Genomic DNA, 12,250 nt, shown 5'->3' with positions numbered 1-12,250 from the left:
ATACCATAAAGGCTCTTAAAAAATACCCTGAGGCTAGAAGGAGCAAAAATAATTATTTGTGATTAATTTTGATACATATTTTAAACTTAAACCTTCTGACAAATATAAGTGATTTTTCTGTTTTTTCCACTGATGAAATAGAGCATTTTGAAGAGTTCTATTTTTAAAAGTCACTATAGTCAGTCAAAAATTTACACAGGATTTTTTTTTGCAACAAAAAATGTTACTTTACAAAATACAGGGTTTTTAATGAAAAAAGTATTTAGATTTTTCTATTTTTAAGAGAATTGCCGTGTCTGTGTACATTTTTGTAATTCCTAGTGAAAATGCTATATTAGATGTCATCATTTTTCATTGTGATTTTTGTATACCAAAATTAACTTCTTAATCATCAAATGGAACTATTTAAGTAACTCAAACGTTTTTAGCTCCGCTTCTTAAAAATAATTTTAAAATCAGTAAATCATGCCAAAATGTATCTATTCTGACTTGTTTGGGAAAGAGAATCTTCAGAATTTTGCCCAAATTTCACTTATAAAAACTTCCGTAGTGTTTGTGCTATCATTCAAAACTTTATTAGCAAATAACTCACTTTGATTATACTAGTATAATAAATACAAAGGTAAGCAGCTCTGTTTATTTTCAGTTATTGGCTATAAGGAGAGAAGCTTCAAATTTATTAGGCTGGGGTTGGAAAGGTCTTTGAGGATCTAGTAACAAGTCAAGTAAGTGACTGTTTTTCTGCTTTTTGCTTTTGTAAGAAACCTTGCATTTCAAAGAAAAAACACTGTTCAAGTTTATATTATAGCTACCTTATTTTGGTTTTCGGTCCTTTATTAACAAACAAAATGTTTAAAAAGGAAGATGAGAAAATAGATTATATTTTGCTTTTTTAATTTTGCATTCAATTGCATATTTTTGTGTAACTAATTATTTTTTCAAAATACATTAAAATTTGAAAGTATATCATTGCAAAAACATTATGTCATACAGGAACAACAGTTAGCAACGATCACTTGGAAAAAAAATGCAACTTATTTATATCAATTGATAGCCCAGAGGAACTCAAGAACCATAAAATAAATATCCATAACATTACAGCAGATAAATGTAGCTTCTGCAGAAATCACCTCCAGAGCTTAATTAGAAATGGTTATTTTTGACAGAAATCTTGTGGTTTGAATTAACAAATGTAATAAAATATTCAGACTAGGAGTTAAAAATATGTTTTTGTTTATCCTTTGAGACAGGACTTAAATGGGAATGGAACACATACAGGGAATTTTTTTATTATTATTTAGCAGTACATTAATACAATGTTATAGACAAAAGTATCTCCAGTGTAACAATCTTTTCGTATTAGTATATGGTCTATGGTTTAGTAGTATATTTACAAGAACAATACCGAACATGTTTGATCACTGCGGTGTTTCCTAGAACCACCTCATTATTTTTAGCAACAAGTCTGTGAGTACTGTAGCCAGGTATGGCCCATATGGAGCACAGAAAGTATTTTCTATATTCAGTTGGGTTTTTGGCATTATCACATTCTTTAAACAAAAGTCTGCCAACAAAAACTCCAGCTATTTTTGTTATATAACCTAAGATAAATACCAGTAATTCAGTTACAGATGATTCATTCATATCCAAACAAATTAATGTCATTTAGTAAAGTCAAAAATTGAAGTTCAGCATAGCAAAATCCAAGAATAATATGTTTGCCTGTATCAGTCAATCTTACTGATATTTTGCAAACCTTTTTACTCCTATCATTTTGTCAAAAGTTATATATGCAAGAAGGTTTATGTGAGCATGTCTCCACCTTCCAAATTACAACACAAATGCTCAGAACATATAGTAAATATTTCGATTATAGAAAAATTCTATTTTGGGAACATTGTGGTAGCTCTTGCAATAGCTCACTGTAACAAGTTTTGGGGGTTTTCCAAAGATTAATTTTATGCAACACACAGGTCAGTCAGAACTCAAATAGTGAATAAATTAGACCCGTGTTGTGCTTTAATGCAGTGTGATTGCTGACTGACAACAAGTATTGCAGGGTAACTTCACTAATATTTAAGCACCCAATTCTCAGCCACCATGCTTCTGTAAATCTTTGATATTTTCCCCTTTCTTTCTTACAGCTGATCCAGTTATTACTTACCCTCTGTCATGATTCCTAGTGACAGGAATTGTCTGGCAGTGTGCACCTACAACTGGGAAACTTGGAGACACTTAAACTTGATCTTATCAAGTCAAACAGTTCCTGTCTCTTCTTTCCTAATTTCCTGTGATTCTGAGCTTTAGGGTTGGGGTTTTTTGTTTTGTTTGGGGTTTTGGTTGGTTGGTTGGTTGGTTGATTGGTTGGGGTTTTTAGAGGGAATAAGAATAGGGGCAGAAAGAGAATGGGAATCAGTTAGAAAAGTAAATACTCATCTTGAATCATATGATATTCCATCCAAGTGTCTAGTTTGTTTATTAGTACACCTTCTCCTTCTAGGATGCCTAGACTATTAGAAATGTTAAGACAATGTGATGAAAATTATTCTCCCTAAATCTGAGCCCCAAGGTACTCATTTTCCACCTTACTCAGCTGATTCAAACTCAACTGATGTATAGCATGGCTGTATTACAAAAAGTTATGTCACATTAACTATGTTCTGTTTCAACAGGCAAACACAAGGCACTGTGTAATAGCTTCAGCTGCTCACTGGTGTAGTGATGATATCCTCTGTCCTATTATGGCTGCTTGGATGCTCAGAAGAAAGATGACTTGAAGGTTTCTAAAACTGTCTAAAACAGGTAAAGGGATGTGCAAATTCAAGGGCTGCTGTCATTTCTGGCTGAAGACCAAACAACTTGGAACAATTCAACAGAGAATTTGAATTGCTTGTTCCATCATCTAGAGTGGAATAAGACTAATAGTCAAAATTATTTTCAAGCGATCAAAAATTTATGCCATGGTAGGCTCAAAGTGTTGGTGATACATCTTTTGTATTAGGAGTTAAAATATCAGATTTGGGACTTCTTGCAATGTCTTTGTCTGGTGTTGCTATAATTTCAGCTGTAATAGAGATCTGTGAGTTATTGCAAATAGGTTGCTTATCATGTAGCTTTGCACTGGAAGAATATTTAGTGAAATTAGTGTCAGTGTTAGCGACAGTGAAACCCTTTGGCAAATCTAGCAGGGAATTAAAAAACCAATAAAGAAATAATATATGTCTCTTACCCTCCTTGTCCCTGTAATGTATAAACCTGAGGACTTTCATATCAGGTAAGAATAAACCTCCCATCTAATCTAAAACAAATTTTAATAATTAATTACTTACAGAAATATTGATATCTCTTCTGAAAACCTGGTAACATGTTGGCCAGAGTCATCATTTTCAGATAAACCTTAGACATATGTATCTGTGACCGGTACACCTTTCCTATTGTCTGTGAGTGGCTTGACAGCCATGCAGTACAAAGGCAGAGTTTTCTTCCATATTTATTAAAGATTATCTATTCTAATTTTCTTTAGATATCAAAGTATAGTTTGGTCTAAGTGGAGGAAAATACTGCTTGTCTTGCTTGCAGCTGGGAAGATCCTGGCCAAGGAAAGGAAGACCAGAAATTTTCGAAGGTTATGTACCAAGTATAAAAGGTGAGAACTGGGAGCAGGGGCAGACAGGAGCGGGAGGGCTGAGGCATTGAAATCACACCACACAAGTGCAGGAATGCTCCATAATAGGCAGAACTCACCAGGAGGCTGCTGCTGTCTTTGCCTTCATCTTCCATAGTAAATCTGCACCTAACGTGTTCCCTTCTTGGTGCATCAGCATGCAGAGGAATGAACCATCTTAATAAGCTTCAAAGGTCTTCCTCCTCTCTGGTCATGACAAGAACTGCATAATTGCCTGTCCATTGCATTATAGCAGCCACCACAGATTACTCAGGCAAGGCAAAGAAATTTCCTTTTACCTGTGCTTTTGAATGTATCTGCCCACTCCTCTGTCCAAGTTTTATATCACATCAGGACAGGAATTCAAGATCTAAATTGCAGTAAGATTAAGCATACAGTTTTCTGTTGGGGTTTTTTAATGTATTAAAAAATAATTAAATAACATTTGATTATATTAATGTCAGGCATTCACTATCAGATTTCTTGCTTTTCAGAATACCTTCAATGCTGATAAAAAACATTCTAACGAAGGTTTGCTAAAATGTAAATTCCATGTGTCTGCTTCTGCATTTCAAACCTAAATGGTACAAGTGGTTTCCATTTAGCATTCACATTCATTCTGGCTTTATTTATAATCTGCTGAGAACAAAAAGAAAATCTCAGTGTGAGTTGCCTTATCTTAAATAGTGGTCAATGGAGCCAACATGTAAAACCATCTATTACCATGTCAGTCAGAGTGTTATTGTACTCCCCCAAAATAGTAGGTCTACTTTGAACAAGACTGTGATTTATGATTCAGAATCACAAAAACTCACTTTCTAAGCCAGTAAAGAAGACATCTGGGAAGAGCAGATCTAAGCCTATTCAAACCTCAGAGATTTTACCATTTATAAATTCAAATTATCTGCTTTCAGCATTGAAATAGTGTTTCAGAATGACAGAAGGAACTGATCACTGGTGTACAACAGGCTGACTTAACCACAGGCTTCACTGGCAGTGTGCAAAAGAGGTTTTGTAAATGTGGCATTAAGAATAACTGGTGGTTATCTTGTATTTGGTGTGAGCAAGAAAATAAATTCAAGTAAATATAAATGATAGTTCTTAGATGGGAGCTCCCTATAAATTTATGTCTAATATTAATAATTATACTTCTGAGAAAATTAAGGAACTGTAAAGGCTATTGAATTCAGATTTTAGATGAAGCTTTAAGAACGTTGATGTTTGTCACATACAGAATAAACAACAGCAACCAAAGGATCTTCACACACTGAAAGTCAATGTGGTTGAAACTGAAGCTGCAGAAGCCAGAGCAGAAACATGGATCACAACCGTCTAGTGTTCATGAAGTCATCAGATTCTGGTATGAAGTTTGGTGATGTTATTTTAAGTGCCTGCTTTGTGCAGGCATAATGCAATGAATAAGGGTTCTGATCCCAGCATATTTGAGGGCAAAACTTTCATTGACTTCTCTTGAGCCAGGAAAACACTCAGTAAGTATTTTTGCATATTGTTACAAACATAGCGCAAAACATAGGCACTATACATTCTGAGATCTGGTTCAGTATACTTGAGCCTCTTGTCTCTCTTTTCCACCTGACCATGCCACAGAATTCCTGTTCATCCCTTTTAACAGGCTTGCCATACTGTCTTAAAAAAAAAAAAAAAAAAAAGAAAGAAAAATATACAGAAACTTTGGTAATATACTATCAGACCAACTTCTGAATTAGAGTGGAAGTATTTGTAGAAGGTGAATTGGAAAAACTCACACAGAATTTGTCAATGCAAAATGCTAAGTCTTGTTCTGTTAGCTTTTTAGAGGATTTATCTACTGAATTCAAGTGCGTACACAACTGTGCTAAGAAATTTCAAACATGGCCTTCAGCACCAGTCTTGTGCAGGAGGCAGAGAACTGCCTCTCAGAAATTGCTAATTCTGCACACACTGAAATCTACCACTGGCTTCAAGTAAGGGCAGGATTTTTGTCTGCAAGAGGCATTTCTAGTAGTGATGAATGATGTAATGGATTTTTTATGTGAGCAAATGGACACTTAGTGTACTTAATTGTATTTCCTTAGTATCATTTACCTAAGTTCAAAGTGTGTAATTCATTTAGTGTTTTATAAACTGTTATTTTGGAGTTGTGCCAGAAATTAGAACAAAAATTGAAATGACCATAATATTATTTCTTAATATGGACTGCACATATAAACAGAAGGAACCAAATCAAGACATAATTCAGACTCATTATAAATAGCAGCTTAACACTGAAATGTGCTGATATGAAAAAAAAATAAGTACAGGATTAATTGTACAGCAAAATAAAGTGAACACATGTGATTAATTAAATGTGAACTTGTTCATAGAAAAGAATGTTTACCCTGTCCAGAGATAGATTGAAGGTCTACTGATAATTAGCAAATCCTGCTAATAGTACTACAGGACATTTAAAAATTCCTATACAATATTTCATCAAATGGTAGAATTTGAAATACAGGAAACTGCATGCACTTTTCATTCCTTTTAGTACCATGAGCTTCAGCAGTTTTTAGATACGCTGCCTTCTAGAAAGCTATATCTTTTGGATGGCACTGGCCTCGCAATATTTCTGCTCTACTCTAGCTCTCCTGTAACAGATTGGATTTGGTATTGAAACCCTTCCAGGTTATTTGGAGTATTTACGCCTCTTGCACCAAATGGAAATTAACTTGTTACATGATCAAAATTCATCAGGACAACAAATTACTATAACAAATATTCACCTATTCTGCTCTAAGTGTCCACCCTTGGAGACTTCTGATGTGTAGTTTATGGGAAATACTAACTTTAAATGAAGAAGAAGAAATTTAGAGTTACACCAAAGGTCGTGTGTCAGTAGTACACATCCAGTAAGAGAGCTTATTGCTAGGCTAATGGGAAAAATACAGTAAGGTCAGTGAAATGTTCAGAACTTTTTAAAAGGCATGTAGCTGTAGCCTTTCCTGTTAGACCTGGATTTGTTTTAGCACAATATTGTAATTTGCTGCAATCCAAGGATGCTCTTATCACTTCAGCACTGCGTGCAATGCATGTATCTGCTTTTCCTGTTTGCTACATTCAGTACTCAAGGACACTTTTGAGAAAGGATCAATCATCTTGTGCACATCTACCAGCTTTTAGAAAGGTTCCCAGACTGCTGTAGAGCCACATTTTTTGTTATTGTTCATATTTTCAGTTTTCAATAACATCCATAGAACTTGGCCATTAGAATTATCAGAACAACACAGAGTTTTTTATCTCATTTTAATTGCAATTCTATTAAGCTTTATTATATATATTTATGCAAATTGGTGGCTAAAATAGAGATGGCCCCGAATTGAAATGTTGATTCCAAATACTCTGAAGTTTTTTAAACGAGTAAAGCACAGATTCAAATTTTGTGTTTCTCATGAGATTCTAGTTAAAAGGTAATTATTTCTGCTGTAATTACTGTTAATCCCAAACTTCTAACTATGATTCAACCCTGAAGTCTCCTCAATAGTAAAGATGTGCTGTCTGTCATGATGAAATGAATATTGATGAAAATAGAGGTTCAAGAAAAATAAAAGTTCCTTATTAGTCAATATTTCCACTCCAGAGACTTCTTGGCAGAGTTTCCAAAGCACTGATCTAACACCAGCCCAACACTCAAAAAAGGACGCAGTAGTTTGTGGCAGGTAGGCACTGCTCTAAGCTGGATCTCTAAGAGATTTCAAAGCATTAAACAGGGCATGGACAAGGGTCTGAGGGTCATGACCTTACCACTGATCTCTTGTTTGAGCAGGAGTGAGGTAAAGACTGTTCCAGTAAGTACCTGGAGCCAGTTCTCTCTATAGATGAGAGATGGGAAATGAGAAATGGTCTCTAAGCACAGCAACAATAGTTGTTCCTGAGCTTTTTTGTTTCAAAGGATGGAATTTTTTTTTCCACCCATCTGTGTACCCTGTATATATATATATGTTTCAGGAACAGATGAGAACCTTGTGAAATGAAATAATTTTTATGCTTTCTTTCTTGTTATGTTTTATCCATAAGAGCTTTTTTTTTTCTTGTTGCGTTTTTCTTTCTTGTTAAGTTTTATCCATAAGAGCTTTTTTTTTCTCTTGTTACGTTTTTCTTTCTTGTTAAGGGGTATTTCCATTTTCATTTAACTTCAGGCCAAAGCCAAGACTCACTGATTAGAAGGAGTGTTTTTGTGGGTTTCAGAGACATCAGATTTTTTAAATCCCTGAGACAGCCAGAGAGCGTTCTGGACCCTTTATGATGTTACATTATGGTGAATTTTATAATTGTTTACTACTGCATAGGGTGCTAGTAAATGCCTCTCTAATAGGTGAATACTTTTATTCCTAAAATGTCGATTACTGTAAGTGATTCAGAAATCCTAATGAATAGTTATGTATAAGGAAGTAATTTTGAAAATGAGTTTTTGGAGTGTGTGAAAACACAAAGAAATGCTGCTTGTTTAGGAGGTGCTGATGAGATCAAACAAGTTCAGCAGAAAATGGAGCTCTTGGACTTGACAGGAATAATTTTGTTAAGTGTGAGCAGATATGACTCCCAAAAAGAGTAAGCATCCAAATAAGAGGCATTTAATCTTACAATAAAACAGTGCTTGAAGCATTTGCAAACATTCATCAAATCCTTTCAGTATGGGCAAGGAATATTTTAGGCTAGATTGTGACTATCCTTTCTGGCAGAATTCAAGTTATGAATACAAATGTCCTCTACCTAGATGGCTAATAGTAACAGGTTAGAGGATGCTTTAGGATCAGTATTGAGACTATGTCTTTGCATCCACAGATGGCTTGAAAAGAACATGAGGAATGACGAGGTCACAGGCTGCTTCTGGGTATGATGTTTCTCACGGCAATGGTTAAATTTATAAGTTTGGCTGATATAATTTCCTGGTTGATATACCACAGCTCAGATCTGCATTCTTATGCATTTCTTCCCTGGGTTCATTTTTTTAGAAGAATTTATTTCTTGTCTGGGCTCAGTCCTAGAGTATACTTTTCCTCTCAAGCTTTCAGTAAGCCTCCTATTTCACTTATCCTCTAAGTAAAAACTTTCTTCAATATTTCAGGAGTCCTACAGCATTTCTACTGCTCGGTTAAACTTCAGGTGCTGGGGAGGTTGGAGTTCATGGGTTTGGTCTGGATTTTTGGGGTGGTGTTTTTTCAGTAAAAATGTAAGCCTTTTTTTCTGCAGGATTTTTTGAAGTTTTCCCCAGAGTGTCTGAGAAAAATCTTCCAAACAGCTTCCAGCTTCTTACTCTTCTTTTTCAGCTCTGTACACAGTGCACACAAAAGTTTCTCTCTCCATTTTTTTTTCCCCCTCTGTGGAAAGAAAACCTTCAGAAAGGCTGCCTTTCCCTTTGCTTGCTATCTAGTTGTCTCAAACAGTCTTTTATTCAGGTAGTACTGAGTGAAATGTATTTATTTTTTCATTTGCTTTCAGGTAAGACTGGATTATCTCATGATGCCTTGCATTAAAATTTGAGCTATAAAGGATGCTGCTGCCTACGTACTGAGCCTTGTGTGCTAAGATGCCTGAGGATATGATGTGCCTGATGTGCAAACCCTTCTGAGATCCTCTTGCACATGTCACATACCCTCTTCTGTCCCCAGTTCAGACAGGATCCTCAGAAACTACAGATACTATGAACATCAGCAATGCCACAGCGTTGTGTTCAGACTCTGGGTCCTGTATGGGTAAAAGTGATCTTTTAATTGCTGATTTGAATCCAGAAATCAACACAGAGAAGAATTATACTAGGTGGTTTAGGCTGTGAAATGAAGACAGGAGCATTTGAATTGCCAACTGCTGAAATACAAATGGTTCACTATTATGCCTGTACTTTTACTGAAAAGGGTATGCTATCAATTTCACAATAACACTTCCATGCTGACTGCTCTGTACATATGCACTGATTGAACTCTTGTTTAAAATATGACCAATGAGAATCAGCACATGACACAGATAGTAATCTTGTATTACCTTTCTCAGAAGAGTGGATTTTGGCAGATGGGTATACCTAAAAATGCTCTGTGGTAAACACCTGGTTTTGTGAAAGATAATTTGTTCCATAAAGTTTAAAGAGTCATTATTAATCATTTTACTTTCTTAGAGGATGCTGTTTAGCAGATTGGCATCTATGTAGTCAGATTTAACTGATGTTCCTTGAAAACAAAGCAATGGTTGGTTATCAGGTGCCACAGGTTAAAGTGAGGTATATTCAGCTATGGGAAGTCAGATGAGTCAGTTTTGATGAACTAGAGCTTCTGCTTTTCTTCTGTTACTTTGGATCAGGAAAGCAATGGCTATAACACATGGTCTCAGAAAATGCTTCTGGTAGTCAGTCAACCATTATCCCCAGAAAATGCAGTGAGTGACATGTGTGCTCTCATTGAAGCACCTGGAGGAGAATCCAAGATCATGCAGCTCTTGAGAAAAAGAAACTCCAGAGCTTGACCAGTTCAGCGTCTGCTTAGGCACACGAAAGATGTTTTCAGTCCCTTATTTAAGCTTTTAGTCCCAGATGACCTGGCTCCGTGCTCTGAGAACTCATAGTGAGTTAAAGCTTCTGTGATCCTTCTTAACCTCCGTCTGGTTTTGTTCCAGGCTTTACTGTCAGCTGTCTTTTCAGAGTGTTTTTAAGGCATCCGAATTGATGGTACCTAGGCAAGCACAACTCCACCTCACTCAGAATTTTCCTCTGAGCCCCATTATTGGTAACGTCTCATATACATTTGATATTCTGAAAGTGGTGAAAAAAGTCATGGTTTCAGTACTGAGGAAGGAGGATGAAGTTCACAGATGGAGAGGGAGCACTGGAGATTCTGGAGTTTTCATACACATATTCAGCACATTTTAGATCCCAAATTAATAGCTGATAATCAAGTTATCTGACTGTGTTCAATTTTCATAAAATTTATTAAACAGTGTAATAAATACTTCTGAAATACTAAACAAGTAAAGAATGTTATTCATATGTCAGATTTTTTCAGAAAGAAAAATAATTGTTTCAGCACAGACATTTCTGGTAACATGGTAAAAAATAAATAAATCACATTATCAAGGGAAGAAGGAAACAATCCTAAGGAACATTTAATCTTTCCTTTTGTACACACAAGGAAGGAACCCACACTGCTTTAATCTGGGGTTGTATTGGGTTCAGTTTGCTCCAGTGATGGATAAGGATGTGATTATTTGTGACAAATATGAATTTCTTGTAGGTATTTTATATAAAAACACAGAGAAGTGACAAGAAACGTAATAGGCATTCAGGGCACAAGGGAAGTTTAATCTGGCTTTGAACCATGTTTAGTTCAGTAGGAGTGTACTGCACTCATCCCTGAATGAGACTTTGTTATTTTGTGCACAGATTATATCACTACAATAAGCATGACAAATGCTCCGATTTGAGCCGGAATCCTGTCTGAATGTTAAAGATCCCTTTCCAGGCATTGCCTCTGGATTTCTAATTTCCTAACCCTGTTCATGATGAAAAATATATGAGACATCGCCAAGCCCATATTTTAATAAAGAAATGAAAGAAAGGAAAGAAGGAAATGCATCCAATTAAAATTCCCTGGGAAAAGGCTTGTTCTCTACAGACACACAGACACACACACGTGCACCCACACCCCCACTTTCTCCAGTACAGAATTCATTGTTTTGGGGCGCGCTCTGGTACAAATTCTTCATGGGGGACCTGACCAATATTGTGTTTTATCAGGTGCTCCTAAAAGTGTCTACTGCACAATCTCTGTAGGATGGATCAAGCAGGTGTAGTCTGAAAACCCTCAGTCCGGTGTAACAAAGTGAAAAGTGAAGCTATTTCCTAACAGTGAAAGTTCTCTCACAGGGAAATGCAGGTCAAAAATTAAGAGTTTTTCATCAGGTCTCAAATGTATGTAGCCCAGTCTTCTTCCAGCAAAAGAATGGTGATCACCCATAAAGTTTTACAAAGGAATGAGGAGGTAACGTAAAGAGAATAGAAATGCATTTTGCATTTTAATTAAGTTTATTTGTGAGGCATTATATATGACATTAACCGACTTGTTAAAGCTCTCAAACTTAGCATCGTAAGGCATTCCTAAGACTTATGATTAGTGATTGTGGCCTTAAAATATCCTTGATCTGAGCACACTTGCTATTTTTTTTAGTACGTGTACCTACCTTGCTGAGATTCTCCATTAGTATTTTTGTCATTGTTTTCATTTTTGTATTTTGTGAAACTATCCACTGGCTTCAGTCTGAAATAGAGCTCTTATTTTTGAACCACTGTTGCTTCTTCACTGTAATTTTAAACTCTTTTTGGCTTTTTCCTTGTATATAATAGCTTGTCCTCATTCAATAGCTATCTGTAACCAGGTGGTTCTACTGAAGTTGGAAAATTTTAACAAAAATTTGAACTGGGAAACAGTGGCTGATGGTTTGGAGTGCCAGTTGGACTGTGTTTGTTATGGTTGCATAAGTTATAAAACCTAATTTTTGTTAACATACTGCCGTTAAACATTTTTCAAAATTTCTCTTAAGAATAGTTCCATAAATCTAGTTGTCCTG

At 35.7% G+C, this 12,250-nt stretch overlaps 1 long non-coding RNA gene across 1 annotated transcript in view; it reads left to right on the top strand.

Moving 5' to 3' along the window:
* Window positions 1–11,225, top strand: part of LOC148051427 (uncharacterized) — a 36,160-nt gene extending 24,935 nt beyond the window's left edge. The window contains exons 5-10 of the long non-coding RNA XR_015699879.1: window positions 647–725; window positions 2,673–2,802; window positions 3,524–3,646; window positions 4,899–5,024; window positions 8,483–8,531; window positions 9,140–11,225. This is a non-coding gene — a long non-coding RNA (uncharacterized LOC148051427). The remainder of the gene's footprint in view (window positions 1–646; window positions 726–2,672; window positions 2,803–3,523; window positions 3,647–4,898; window positions 5,025–8,482; window positions 8,532–9,139) is intronic.
* The last annotated feature ends 1,025 nt before the right edge of the window (window positions 11,226–12,250 follow it).

Source organism: Nipponia nippon, unplaced genomic scaffold (assembly GCF_047370975.1).
Source record: "Nipponia nippon isolate SJK-2023a ecotype South Korea unplaced genomic scaffold, ASM4737097v1 scaffold_6, whole genome shotgun sequence".
Classification (NCBI taxonomy): Eukaryota; Metazoa; Chordata; class Aves; order Pelecaniformes; family Threskiornithidae; genus Nipponia; species Nipponia nippon.
The sequence above is the reverse complement of the archived record's forward strand: the minus strand, read 5'-3'. Positions and strand labels throughout refer to the sequence as shown.